At 47.1% G+C, this 14,694-nt stretch overlaps 1 protein-coding gene across 3 annotated transcripts in view; it reads left to right on the top strand.

Annotated features, from left to right (window-relative positions):
* The first annotated feature begins 518 nt into the window (after positions 1 to 518).
* Positions 519 to 14,694, top strand: part of Dglucy (D-glutamate cyclase) — an 83,618-nt gene continuing 69,442 nt past the window's right edge. For 2 of the 3 annotated variants that reach the window (XM_052185248.1, XM_052185246.1), the window contains exon 1: positions 519 to 752. The gene's annotated coding sequence lies outside the window, so the exon portion shown is untranslated. Of the gene's footprint in view, positions 753 to 12,353; positions 12,572 to 14,694 lie in introns of those variants that run through there. The other variant, XM_052185247.1, reaches the window with a different exon arrangement.

Genomic DNA, 14,694 nt, shown 5'->3' with positions numbered 1-14,694 from the left:
AGGTGAGCACAGGGAACATTGAACGCTGGAGAGCAACTTACCCAGGCTCCACACCCACCCCTGCCTAACCCAGCACAGCCCCAGGGCCGCAGCCGTGGACCCACGGGAGCCAGACTCTCAGATCAGCACCTGCATTTCCTCCTGTACCCCAAATGACCCAGTGCAGTCTGACATTGGACAGCGCAGACGGGCAATCCTGGAGTCTGGCTTCACACTGGCATCACCAGGGTAGTTGTGAAACTCCTCAGTGCTTATGTGAGCTCCTAGGTCTGGGACATTAGACTTTCTGGGACTGCCACCCTGTTGTGGCAGGTTTTCCATTCGTGTGGGTAACGGTGGCCATGCCTTTTCGTCATGCCTCCTTGCTGCCCCAGGAAGGCATGAAACTCCCACAAAGGGAACTAGCCTTAGAGGGCTCTTCTAGCTACCAGCAGCTCTGTGGCTTTAAGAACCCGGGCTGGCATTCTGCCATGGAAGTCACCACCCCAGTACAGGCCTTGAGAGCATTGGCTGCAGGATAGTGGAGTTGCAGCAGGCAGTGTGGTGCCTGGGGCTGGCCCAGGCTTGTAGATCAGAGCCTGAGCTGGGCAGGACAAGCCAGCAGCAGTGGCCGTGGCAGCCGGCAGCCCCAGAAGCCCCTGTGAGCCGAAGAAAAGGAGTTTTATGCCTTTCAGAAGGAAGCTCACTTTGCAAGGCTGAGGAAACAAAGGGAAGAATTGTGTGTCACTCTAGTCCAGACATCTCAAACAACAGTAAGTCAGAAGGGACCACGGCATAGTTCTCTGCCCTAGGCAATGTCCACACCCCACCCTCCCTAGCCCAGGAGCCCAAGGATTTGAGGAAGCTGTCCCAGGGGACTACAAGCCAAAATCAATTAATAGGCTCTCTGCTGGAATCCATTTGGGCCTTCCCTTGAAAGTCAAATCTCTGTGTGTGACACTTGGGACCATGAGTTGTGGGAACGCTTCTTTGCCCTCCTGGGAGGGGCTTTCAATGCATCTTCCGGTCCTTGGGAACCCCAAGATCACATGAGAACAAAGAAGGGGAAACTGAAATCATAGGCTTTTTGAGAGGCTGTCGACTCTGGGTCACAACCTGCTAGGGAGTGGGGACTGAAGCTAGTGACAGAGACTTCAGGGTCAGCAAGAGGGGAGGACGGCCCAAGCCAATGCAGCCTAGGGGTGTTGGCCAGAGAACCACAGGGCTCAGGGTGCCTCCGTCTGCCTGCCTTCGAGGGATGACTGCTTCGGGTTGAGACTCAGTTTGCTTCAGTCCCAGTGCCAAGGCTACCTCGGCACAGGAGGCTGTGGCATCATACTTCTGACCTGTGCGGAAGGCAGAGCCCTATGACTCTGGGAAGTCTCTCCTCTACCTGTGTGATCAACCTAGTGGTTCAATAACAGCCATCTTCCTGACTTCATTAACATGTGTGTGTGCTAAGAAGGGCAGGAGGCAGCATGCTGGCGTTGATTGGTTCAGAAGGGAGGGAAGGAGTGTTGTACCTTCAAAGTAGCTAAGCGCTGTCAAAGGAAGGGGAATTAAAGCCAGGAGCAAGGAGCAGAAGGAAAGCAGCCTCCACTAAACAGATGGGGGAAACTGAGGCAAAAAGACAGGCAGGGTAGAATTAGCTAAACGCTAAACTGGGCTTGTACGTACTTCCGATGAAGAATTTTTGTGTTAGCTTCCCATTGTTATGACAAAACCCTCCTTTAAGGAGGAGAAGTTTATTTGGGCTTATGATTTCAAAAGTCCCATCTGTCCAATCCATAGCCCTTCGACCTGGCCATTTGCAGGATCTTTCAACATGGCTGAAGCAGGCGGGAAAGGGAAGCAGCTCAACTCATAATAGCCAAGGAAGCAAAGGAGGAAGGGGCTGAAATGAAATAGCTTCCCTAGCACACCCTCAAGTACCAATTTCCTCCACAGAGGCCCGGCTTTCTGTGGTTTCCACGCCTCCCAAAGCCCATTGAAGAGGTCAAGCACAGATGATACAATCCCCTCCCACAGGCCCCACCCCTGAGCACTGCCCACTGGGAACCAAGCCTTCAATAATAGTTCCTATCACAACAACCTTAAAGAATCCTTCTGTCATGGGTCCTTGACCTGGCGTGATGTACACGTGTGGGCAAATAAGAAAACTTGGGGAATTTCGTGGAAGTATCTGACAGATCTGTCACATAGGGCTCCCGTGTCAGTTCACAGCTGAAGTCCCCGGCTCACTTGAATTGGGAACCTTTGAATTCCTTGTGCCACACCTGTTTCTGTACTTGGTGAGTTCCCGTGGATGTGGCAGATTGCTGCTGCTGGGAACTGGGAACAGAGTTGGGCTGAGCCCTGGGCTGGGAAAAGCAGAACTCCCAGCTTAGTTCAGTGGCAGGGGAGTCCTAAGCTTAGTGGTGAGCAGAGACTTAAGGATTCTACAGGAGACTTAAGCAATGCAGCTCTGTAGATGAAGGCTTTCTCCTTGTTCCCCACAGCGTTGCTAGATGAAAAAGACAGTCCTTGGTTCCAAACTGTTTATTGATTCGTCATTGTGGAAAATGGGTGCATACCACCTCCTTAGGGTGAGATTAAATACCTTTTGCAGGAAAGAATGCCCCGGAAGGGAAACTATTGGCTAAACCCTCAGGGCTTTTAGATACCTCATTAGCATGGAGAACTTGATTCTGATCTACCACAAAGTCACATTCCTTTGTAGGGAGAGTGGTCAAGTGACAGGGGCCTGATCTGAAGTAAGTGAAGCTCCTACCTCCCCTCTGGGTTCCAGGTCTTCCAACCCACTTAACCTTACCAAGTTTCCTGGCACAGTCCACTGCCCCACAAACCTCTGTGCACATGTGTGCATGTGTGTATGAATGTGGTGTGCACATGCAAGCCCACACCAGGTACATAGGCCTGAATTCATCCAGTTAATTTCAATTAAGTCTCCCTTCTTCAGTAAAGGCTGACAGATGTAGAAATCCAAATGTACCCCTCTTCCTGACAGATTTTACAGGCTTTCTAGGATATCTGCCAAATTGCTAGATGGTATTTACAATTGGAAAAAAAAGTAAGAGTGCATTTTGTTATTCGGGTTTTAAGGATTTTCCAGCCTCTCGTAAGGCAGTTCGTCACTTGTGCCTCTGTCATGCTTCCAGGAGGGTAGTGGCTTGGTTCCTCTCAGATGCTCTCTTGAAGGAAACTGACTTGTAGAGATACGAAATGACTTGCAGCTTTGGGGTCGCCATTTAGGCACAGGTCTCTGAAAACCGCATTTTCTTTTTTCTTTTTTCCTTTCTTTTTTCTTTTTCTTTTTTTTGAGACAGGGTTTCTCTGTGTAGTCCTGGCTGTCCTGAAACTCACTCTGTAGACCAGGCTGGCCTCAAACTCAGAAATCCACCTGCCTCTGCCTCCCAAGTGCTGGGATTAAAGGCGTGCACCACCCAGCAAAAAATGTTTTTTTAATTTAATTCATTGTATGTGTGCATGCATGTGCCCTGTGGAAGTCAGAGGACAACTTTGTGGAGTTGGTCTCTCCTTCCACCTTTGTTATCCTCTGGGATTGAACCAAGTTGCCAGGCTTGCTCAGCAAGTGCCCTTACCTGCAAAAGCAGTCTTGCTGGCTCCGAACTATGTCTTTCTGACCACATGGAACTGTACAAGAGATCTCTAAGACCCAGCAAATGAGGATAGCATCTCATTCCAGAATACATGGGTAAGGCTGCAGGTTTGGTGCTCCAATAATGGCGTGCCATTGGCTAGAGTATGGTATCTTCTTTTCTGCAAAACAGAACCAAAGTCCTCGTCTGGGCAGCAAGTGTGGATTAAATGAGATGGCACGCGTAAAGTGTTTAGAACAATTCCTGCCACATGGTAAGTTTTCAGTAAATACTGCTCCACTCTCGTTTTGTCAGTACTTTGGAGACAGACATTATCAGCCAGGCACTGGATAAGCTGTAACTGAAGATTCTTAAAATGGGTTTCCTCTGAGGGGCTACAACAGGATTTGCTTTCACCTAATGGCTAAGAGGTAGAAAGTCAGTGCAGGGGAGGGTTACTGCTCTGCTCCACAGGATCATCCCAGAGCACATGCATCCTCCACCTTCTGGCTCCCTGTTCTTCTCAAAGTTCCCTCGCTTCCCCGCCCCCTTCTGTTCCTGCCTGTAGGAAGCCAGGGAGGGGACAGAAGTGGACAGCCTTCCGAGAGATAGAATTCAGCAGGTAGACTGTTCTTTCACTCATGGCCCATTGATCAGCACCTGGGCACATGTCACCACAGGCGAATCTGGGAAGTGTAGACTCCAGCTGTGTCAATTAAAGATGCCTGAATAAATCTTAGCTTAGGGGTTCTCCTTCAAAAAGAAAGGGAGAGTGGGCATGGAGAACAGTGGTGGTCTCTGCTCCACATCCCCATAGATGTGCCCAGCTTGCCTGCTGGAGGGCTGCTTCACCCTCAGGTTCCTCTTTAGCAAACCTAGGGCTAGCTCTTGGCTGCAGTATTTGAAGTGTTTGAACACCTCTAGCAGGGATGAGATCAGCTCCTATAGGCTGGTCAGACTGCCCGTGGTTGTCTAGCCTGTGCCCTCTGTACCCATACCCCAGAAACAGTGGCACTGGGTTCTGAATTGCACTTGTTTTCTGGATCTTCAGACAACTTCCCTAGAGAGACACCGACGTTTGTGATCTTGTCTTTGGTGGCTGGTGAAGGAGTGTCCTTCTGTTGCCTGGGGATGCATCTTGGTCTCTGTTATGGAGGGAATCTTCTCCATCTCACCAGTAATTCTCTACAAGGTTTAACTAACAAGCTAGGCACTCTGGTTATATAAGTGCCCCAAAATGCTGTGGGTTAACAGCTTGGTCACATGGTAATGCTATTGAGAGAAAATGAAGAGGCGGGGCCTAAGGGGAGGCAATTAGGTCATCAAAGGCATTCCTTTAAAGGGAATATTTGGGCCTTGCCGCTCCCCACCCGCTCTGTTGCAGCTATGAGGTGAGTGCTTCTTCTGTTATGATCCCTCTGGCATGATTTTCTGCCTCTACTCAGGCCCAAAGACCCCTCTGAAACACTTGAAACCGTGAGCCAAAACAAACCTTTCCTCATTATAAGGTAATTTATCTCGGATATTTGTTACAGTAACAGAAATCTGACTCATACAGGATCACTTGTTCATTGGTGGGACTGGCAGAAAGGAGGGTCTGATCTTTGCAGTTCTAGAGTTCACTCTCTGTACTTACACCCAGATTTCAGTAAGTCACGTCACAGCTTAACTTGGCTCAGTGAACAATATAAAGGGATGGATGCATCAGTGTTCTGTTCTCCTTGTTGAACAGAACTAAGGCTGGAAACGAACACCAACATCTCAGAAGAGCCTAGCTCAGGGCACAGAATGTGCTTTGATGAATACTCTTACCATAGAAAGCAAGCAACATATTTACAAAGTGCCTACTATGCACCAGACACCTACTAAATAGTTAAGGCACTGAATTGTGAGCCTTGGACCTAAGAGAGTTTTGCAGAGACATATACATTAATCTTCTCATTTTTCTCTGATAAGCTCTACAGAGCATGAATGATTCATGTTTTATAGATAGATAAAGAGGATAATCTCAGAAAGAAAAATAGCGGGGTTTAATTTGAACCATGTTTGCTGGGTCCTTCGCATCCTAGCACTTCCTGTTATTACATCATCTAGAGCTAGTCATTTTCTTTGTCGAATACACAGAATGCCCTTGTTTCCTGAGTGGGAATGAAGTGGGAATCTCATGTGGCTGTGGTGGTCAGTTTTCTTCTCCATGTTATAGCTCCCCCACCCTAACCACTTTTGTCTATTTACCCTTCAATCCAAACCCAACCAGTTGAGCCCCGCATCTGGAATACCTCTGTCTGCTCCTTCCGCAGAGCTAACTATTCTGGAGAAATTTGGTTCATCATGTCCTCTGAACTATTTACAGTCCTGGTCCCTAAGGCTGCCTAGAAACCCTTCCAATTGTCCCTCGATAGTTCCCTGTCCCTTGGTGTCATATCTCCTTAACCCTTTCTCCATCCTCATTGTCTCCGGCACAGAATAGATCCTGACCATTGTTGTACCTGAATGACACTGAAGCTGTAGGGAATTTGATGTACCGAGACCCTCCCTGGCAATCACCCCAACTCCTCTCCACTTATCTTTCTCATGAAGGAGAGGTGTGATCCTGCCCAGGGCTGCCCCATTTCACCTCCCTCTACCCATTACTCGTTCTCTCTCTCTCTCTCTCTCTCTCTCTCTCTCTCTCTCTCTCTCTCGCTCTCTCTCTCCCTGTCTATCTCTCATAGTCATATGTTAAGCACTCGTTGCTGCTAACTTCAGATATTTCTCTGTCTGAGAAAGGGCAAGCGCTAGCATTGGGCTTCTCTCACTCTTTTCCTTCACAGCCAAGCTCCTTGAAAGAACTGTCTACACTGCCTCCCTACTCAGCCCTCTACTGCCCATACCCATCTGGTTTCTGTTCTCCAACCTGCCTGCCTGCCTGTTCTGAAGTCATTAAACAGAGCCATACTCCAGGTCACTTGAAGCTGTTCTTTGATCTGATCACATCTTTCTGGAACTAGACATTGTCACACATCTCGTCCCTGTGCCTCACAGTGGCGTGACTTCGGAGGCATCTACTTTATCTTGATAGGCATACTTCCCATTGCCTTTACAGAGATTCCTGTTTATCTTACCCAATGGCCATGAGTCTCTGCGTGTGTCATGTCCACTGTCCTTCTTGACCTCTGCCCCATCCTCTGGTGTCTTCTACCACTTGATGAGAGTTGATTGTTCCCAGATTTCCCTCCCCCATGTGGGTCACCTCCTTGGATCTGGTGTCCAACGCCCAGCCTCTGAGGCACATCGCATGGCTTCCTCCTGCTTAGCTTGTGAAAGCCAGACTCACCATCATTTCCCTCTAAGGTTTCCCCTTCTGAAGTCCTTTATTTTCACCAGGTGGTAGTGGTGTACACCTCCTTTAATCCCAGCATTAAACTGGGAGGCAGAGGTAGGCAGATTTTTAGGTTCGAGGCCAGCCTGGTCTACATAGTGTGTTCTAGGACAGTTGATGCTACATAGAGAAACCCTGTCTCAAAACAAAACAAAAAATCTTTTCTTTTCATGAGTGCCACGTCTTGCCTGTGTTGACATGTTGCCCATTTCAGGGGAAAGAAATCTAACCCTAACAGAGGATTGTTCTTTCTCATTGTGTCTTTGAATTCCATCAGGTCTCACATCTTCCAAGTCTACCTTTTCAATACCTTGAACCCATGCTTCCTCTCATTTCTCTGCCATTGTGAAAGTTCTGCTTGCTGTGGAAAAGTCACACAACTATGGTAAAGGTCCTAGGGACCATCTTCAGTTTTAATCCAAGTCATGGCTGGACCACTGCTCACAACATCCTCTTATTCCTTTATGTTCCCTAAGCTCTCCCAATGGTATTAGGTACTTTCTTCCTTGCTGTGACAAAATGCCTGATAAAAACAACTTAAGGAGGGAAAGGTTTACATGAGCTCACAGTTTCAGGGACTTTCAGTCTGTCATGGTGGGAGAGGCATGGTGGCAGGAACAGCTCAGTCCATGTAGGTGGGAGAATGAGGTAACTAATCACATCATGGTGGCAATCAGGAAATAAGAGCCTGTACCAAAGGCTGGATATAGACTAAACTTTTAAAGGGCCTACCTACTTCTATTGACCCATTTTCCATGCAGACCTTATCTCCTAAAGATAGGATCAGATACTCAAAAAATGCAGGGACTTGTGGGAGACATTTTAGAACCAGAGCATGGCACTGATAATATCCATATTCCTTTACCTATGACCTTCTGATCAGTTTCATCTGCCTTCCCAACCCCTCATCACCATCGATGGTGGTGCCCACCACTTGTGATGCCAACCTATGTCCTAGTGCTACATCCTATCAAAACTCAACTTAGGCATCACCTCCCTAACACCATGACTCCTTGGGATTCTCTCTGTCTCTCTGTGTCTGTGTCTGTGTCTGTGTCTGTGTCTGTGTCTGTGTCTGTGTCTGTGTCTGTGTCTGTGTATGTGTATGTGTGTGTGTGTGTGTAAGAGAGAGAGAAAATTTCTATGTAGCTTAGGGTGGCCTGAAACTGCTAATCCTCCATTCTCTGCCTCCTTCTCACATCTGATATGCATCTTGTTATTTCCCTATTTGCAGGTCATGCACACTTGTGGAGGTTGCTTTATGATGGGAATAAAATGAACTGTACTTTTTCAAAAAACTTGTCCCTGTCAAAGAGCCCACTGTGTCACACCTTGACAACTCTTCAGCATGCTTCCAACATTTTTGTTTTATTTCACATTTTTGGGAGGAGGGGAGAAGGGGGCAGGGTATCCTGCACTCCATGTGGCCTAGAACTTGCTCTGTAACTTAGGAGGACATTGGACTCCTAATCCTCTTGCTTCCATCTCCTGAGTGCTAGGATTATAGGCACAAGCCACCACACTTGGTTTCTGACTTTCAAACAGAGCATCACTTGGCTTTAAGTATCATTCATAGACATCTGGAAGAGAGCATCATCTCCTACCTGCTACCTCTCCTCTCTGGGATCCCCCATTCATGACATCATTGCCTTTGGTCTGTTGACAGTTCGTCGGGACTTGGAACTGGAAGGAAGAGATAGGTCCTCTGTGGGGCAGCTACTTGGTAAGCATTAGTCTTGCTGTTGGATGGTGTGGCTTTCCTCAGCTGCTGGGGCTCCTTCCACAGTTCTAACAAAGGGGTTGTCTATAGTCCCTCTGACTGGAGCACTGTCTACCAGTGCCGTGCTTCATAGACACCTTCATTGTCAGGAGAAGGTTGTTTTTAGTTATCAGACTTGAAGTTTAGTTACTGCTGGACCTGCTCTCTGGAATGATGGAGTTTCTGTCTCAATGTGATTTAAGGCATAAAGGGGGATTTACTGTCTAAGGCATATTTCTAGACACACCTGTTAGTAGAGTATGGGGTTCCTTTCTCAGTCCAGGTTTTTCTTTTGCTATTGGCTTCTTCCTCATGTCAATCATTACCATGAGGTGACAGAAATAGCCACCAGTAGCCCCTGATGACATTGTCTTTACAGATAACAATTTCAAAGACATAGAAATATTATTTCCCTGAAGCTACACACATAGTGCCTGCATGGGTCATGTGACCATCCCTTAACAAAACAGGCCTGGGACTAAGGGTCCAGTTGGGTGGTAAAACACTTGCTTAGCATTCAGGGGGCCCTGGGTTCAATCCCTTGCACTGAGGAGTGGGGCACATCAAGTTCATGGGGAAGGGTTATTTTGATTGATCACCTAGGTCTGAAATACAGACTGAAGTAACTGTCCCACCAGGGACGGAGAAGAACAGCCTTAAAACCTTTTAGGTGGAGTTGGCAAGATGGCTTAGCAGACAAAGGTGTCTGCCACCAAGCCTGGCAACCTGAGTTTGTTCCCTAGGAGGAACCACGTGGTAGAAAGGAGAATCAACTTCTGAAAGTTGTCCTCTGACTTGCACACATGTGCTGTAGTATGTACACACATGTATATATACACACATACAACACAGACTCCCATATACATACATACATACAAACAATACACATATACATACACACATACATACTTTTAATAACTTTTTGTACGTGTAACGGCCTCTTTGGGCTGCCACATATCACACGGCACGTCACGAACATCAGAAGTGTGTTAGCTAGAAGTTCTGGAAGGCAGGAGGTTGACATCTGAGAGTCAGCAGAACCATACATCCTCTGCAGGCTTCTGGAACATTCTTTCCCGACCGGTTGTGATTTTGGTCGCCCCAGGCTGTCCTCACTGTCCTCCCTCTCCTCCTCCTTCACAGGCCACCCCTTCAGTGTTTCTCCTGCTCCTTGTAAACTCTTTCTTCATAGATGTTGCCACTGGACTTCGGACCACTCAGCTGAGGCACAGTAATCTCATCTTAAGAGTCTACAATGCAGGAAGAAACAGATGGCTTCCCGCCGCCCTCCTTTTCTAGCTAAACAATTTTGGAATCACACTGCCCAACATGATCCAAGTTACAAAGTTAGCTTATGTGTATTTTTCTTGGTCAGGTATGATGTTGCTCTTAATCTAGCAATTAGTTGTCAATGGCAAAAGCAAAGGGACGTGGCATTTAGCATAGAGACAAATAGGAGATAATAAATCCACTGTAATAAAATCCACTGCATTTGTGGATGGAGGGAGGCGGGCATGCTGCTGTCCTTCAGCCTGTGGTAGGTTGCAGAGGTGTGACAAAAAGCCTCTTAGTGCCTACTGAAGACTATGAGTTTCTTCATCATCCAGAGGATGCCGGACAGTGCTCTCAAGGAGACTTCCCTTGCCATTGCCCTCACTGGGGACATCAGAGAGAGAGTGTCCCCTCCAGAGGACAACGATTCTATTTGCACATCTGGGGTTGACCTCTGGCAGTTGAACAGTCTTTTACTGTGGGTTGCTTGACTGGGATACCTCGATTCCCTGACACTCTTACACAGTTGCAAAGTCATTTTCGAATAACTCCAAGGGCTGCTGAGCAGAAACCGAGGCAAGTCACACCCTGGAATCTGGACTCTGTCCTTGCCTCGTCTCCGGGTTCATTTCCTGCACGCTGCCCTCCCCCAGCCGGGCTTTACTCCACAGCCTCTTGGCCTCTGCCCTGGACAAGTTGAGCTGAAGGGTTGGGTGGGGCTGATCCAGCTGGTCCTCCTGCTGGTCCTCCTGCTGGTCCTCCTGCCGTCTCTAGTGGGCTGTTGCTTGTGTACAGGTACTTCCGAGGGTCGGGGCAGCCGGAGAAGACGGCCTCCTGGTCTCTGTCCTGTCTCCCACAAAGCTGTCTTTCTCCCAGGCTTTGCTTGTACTGGGAGCCTGGGACAGGGAAGTAGACTTTTGCAATAGTGGAATGTGATTTCCTAGTTCTTGGTTCAGTTGGTTAACTGACTCCAGAAAGAAAGATGATGAGCTCCTGGCTGTGACTCCATTTTTTGGTTCCTTTCAGAAGGTCAATTGGGACTGACTCCCCCGGAGAGTCTTTTTCTTTTAAATTTAATTCTATTTGTGCATACAAGTGTTTTTCACAGATGTTTTTATACATGTGTGTGTGTGTGGTGTGTGTGTGTGTGTGTGTGTGTGCACATTTGTACACATTTGTGCTTTGAGACAGGGTCTCTCACTGGGACCTGGGACTCACCAGTGACTAGGCTGGCTGTCCCGAGAGTCCCAGGGGTCCTCTAGTCCCAGCCTACCCGCTCTGAGATTACCACCAGGTACCATGCTCACTCAGTCTTTTCACTCGGGGTCTAGAGACTGGACTCAGGCAAGTACTTTCTGTGCCAGCTGAGTCATTTCCCCAGCCCCAAGAGTGTTATTTTTCTTATAGAACAGGATGAAGTAGCCCACATCATACTATCTAGCTATCTCCTCCTCCTCTTCTTCCTCCTCCTCTTCTTCCTCCTCTTCTTCCTCCTCTTCTTTAGAAATCTACATTTCTAATCTCTCTGCATATGCGTATCAACACCAGATTTCACAGCAGAGTTTTCGGCTTCTTTATAACTGGCGGTTACTGATCATACAGTTCAACATGTTAACAGTTCTCGGTGTGAATTCAGAGGCACTGAACCACAACCAGCACCACCATCTTCCTCCAGAACTTTTTCCTCATCTCAAACTAAAACTCTCCTCTATCCCTGTCCCTTTAGCAGCCACTGGGAACTTAGATATTTTTGTGACCTTAACTCATTCAGATAGTTCATATAGGGAATTGTACAATGTTTATCTTAACACCTGGCTTTACTTTCCTAACGCTTCAGGACACATCTATAGCACCGCATGTGTAAGAAATTGCATTCCTTTTGGAGACTGAGTAGCATTGCATTAGAAGTATATAACTAAGTGTTTATTTACCTCCCATCAGGATTTGGCTCGCTTCTGCCTCTGAGCCTTAGTGAATGATGCAGTTAGGAGCACTGATGCATAAAAGTGTAGTACATTTCTTGCTCTCCATCCTCTGGGGCACATACCTGAAATGGGCTTGCTGGCTACACTGTTTAATTGTCTGGGGGTGAGTCATTGGATCTTCAAGGAGGCTCTGCCATTTCATGTTCAAAGGTTTTCACTTCTCTAAATCTTGGTTAACTCCAGTCTTCTGCTTTTGTGTTTTGCAATAGGCTCCCAGTCAGATCCTTGTGGTTTGATTTGCACTCTGTAAAGCTTTAAACTATAAAACAGTTCTTCTCGGGCTGTAGATCTGTACCCCTTTGGGGGTTAATGGCCTCTTCATAGAGGTCACCTAAGACTATCCAAAAATACAGATATCTACATCATAGTTCATTACAGTAGTAAAATGACAGGAAGTAGCAATGAAACTAATTTTATGGTGGTAGTTGGGGGGAAGGGTGTCACCATGACACGAGGGACTGTATTAAAGGGTCACAGCACGAGGAAGGTGAAGAACCACTGCTTTAGAGTGTCAGTGTCTTCTAGTCCATCGCTCATCTGTACACTTCCTTTGGGATAGATCTACTTAAGCCCCTTGCCATGGGTTAATTGGGTTATCATCTGTTGCTGTGGAGTGGTGAGTTTACATTGCTCATTCTTAATTATTCTTAATCATTATTATGGTGGCTTGAGTCTTGAGAACTGGTAGAGGATGTGCCTCCTAACACATGTCTGGTTGGGGTTTTGTTGTTTTTCTTTTTCTTTTATTCTCTCTCTCTCTCTCTTTCTCTCTCTCCCTCCCTCCTTCCTTCCTTCCTTCCTTCCTTCCTTCCTTTCCTTTTCTTTTCCTTTAAAATGATATGACATTTCCTGGTCCCTTATGCTTCTGTATGCATTTTGAAACCAGAGCCAGGCATAGCACACCCCTGTAGTCTCACCTACACAAGAGGCTGAAGAAAACAGATCACCCAAGCCCCGTGAGTTTGAGGCCAGCCTGGCAACATAGAAAGACCCCATCTCAATAATAAATTTGGAATTGGTTTGTTGAGTTCCTTTAAACTAAAATAATGTGCTTTTAAGCTGCGGAGATTGCTCCATTGGTTAAAGTGCTTGCTGTGTAAGAGCCTGACAGAGTTCAAGCTGCAGAAAGCATACAAAAAATTGGATGTGAGTAATCCCAGGGGCCGGGGGGGGGGGGGGCATGGGGGGGGCATGGCGGGGGGGGGGGGGGGGGGGAGCGCTTCTCTGGAGCTCACTGGCCGGCCGGCCTGGCTACTTGCTCAGTGCCAGGGAGACTCAGTAGAAAGGTGGCTGGTCCTTAAGAGACGATACTCAAAACTGTCCCCTGGCCTTCATGTCCACATGTCCCTGCATGCAGATGTGACTAAACACATTCAACACACACACACACACACACACATACACACACACACACTGTTAGGACTTTGGTTGAAATATCCCAGAATGTATGTCTCAATTTAGAGAAGAGAGAGCGACATGTGTCTGATACTGAGTTTTTCTGTCATGAACAGAACTTTCTCTCCGTTTATTCTCCTTTACGGTGTTTTAGTTACTTTCTCCACACTGAGCTTTCACATGTTTCCTTAGATTTCTGCCCATGTGTGTGACGTTGCTTCAGTGGCCCCAGGCTGTCCTGACCTACACTTCACTCTCTGTCTCTCACCCTTCGCAGGCTCACACCTATGTGTTTCTTCTATTCTGTGTCTTTTCTTTCTGCACACACACACAAAAGTCTTTGTAGACGGAATGTCATGAAGACTCTTGAGGTAAGATCACTGTGGACCAACCGAGAGGCCTGAAGTTCAAATGGCAGCATCTAGGAAGGTTTGAAGATTATCCTTCCTCATTCCTGATGGTCTGTATTTCAGACCTAGGTGGTCAATCAAATGACCTTTCCCCTTCCCCAGGGGCATGAAGTGCCCTTCGCACCCTGCCCAGCACTGGGGATTGAACCCAGGGCGTCCTTACTGCTGAGCAAGTGTCCTACCACTGAGCTGTACTGCCAGCCCCAGACCCGGGTTTATTAAGGGATAGCCACATGACCCATGACTTCAATCTATGTGTAGTTGAAAGGAAATAAATATTTCATACCTTTGAAATTGTTATCTGCAAAGACATTGTAAGCAAGAGCTGCCCATGGCCATTTTTCTCACCCCACAGAAGAAACTATGATTGCAGAGAAAATCTGATACCACCTACAACTAAGTTATCCAAAATCGTGCAGTAATTCAGGAAAGTTTGGTCAACATAAAATCGATGTATAGAGGCCAATTGCACTTTCATTTACCACTAATAGTTAGAAAATATAATTTTACTATATTTTCTATTTATGTTACTATAAGAAACTAAGCTGGAAGAGATCAGAAATGAATATTCCAGAGGCTTACAGCAGGTATATGGTTCTGCTGACTCTCTGGTTTAGAGCTTCTGTTTTCCAGAACTTCTAGCTTACGCATTTCTGGTGTTTGGGGTGTGATATGTGATCTGCACCAGCCCAAAGAGGCTGGTATATGATCAGAAGAGTTTTTAATCATGTTTTGATTTATGGACAATTTTCAGGCGTTCTCTCCTTTCACAATGTGGACCCAAGGGATCAAATTCAGGCTGTCAGGCTTGGAGGGAGGCACATTTACCTGCTGAGTCATCTGTCCAGACCCACTCAGAAGGTTTGTGACAGGCTCTTTCCCTGGGACTCTGGCTGGATGTCCAGCAAGTCCCAGGTTATGGAAAGGCTACGAA

This window comes from Apodemus sylvaticus, chromosome 6 (genome assembly GCF_947179515.1).
Source record: "Apodemus sylvaticus chromosome 6, mApoSyl1.1, whole genome shotgun sequence".
NCBI lineage: Eukaryota > Metazoa > Chordata > Mammalia > Rodentia > Muridae > Apodemus > Apodemus sylvaticus.
Note: the sequence above shows the minus strand (reverse complement) of the source record. Positions and strands in the feature narration are given on the sequence as shown.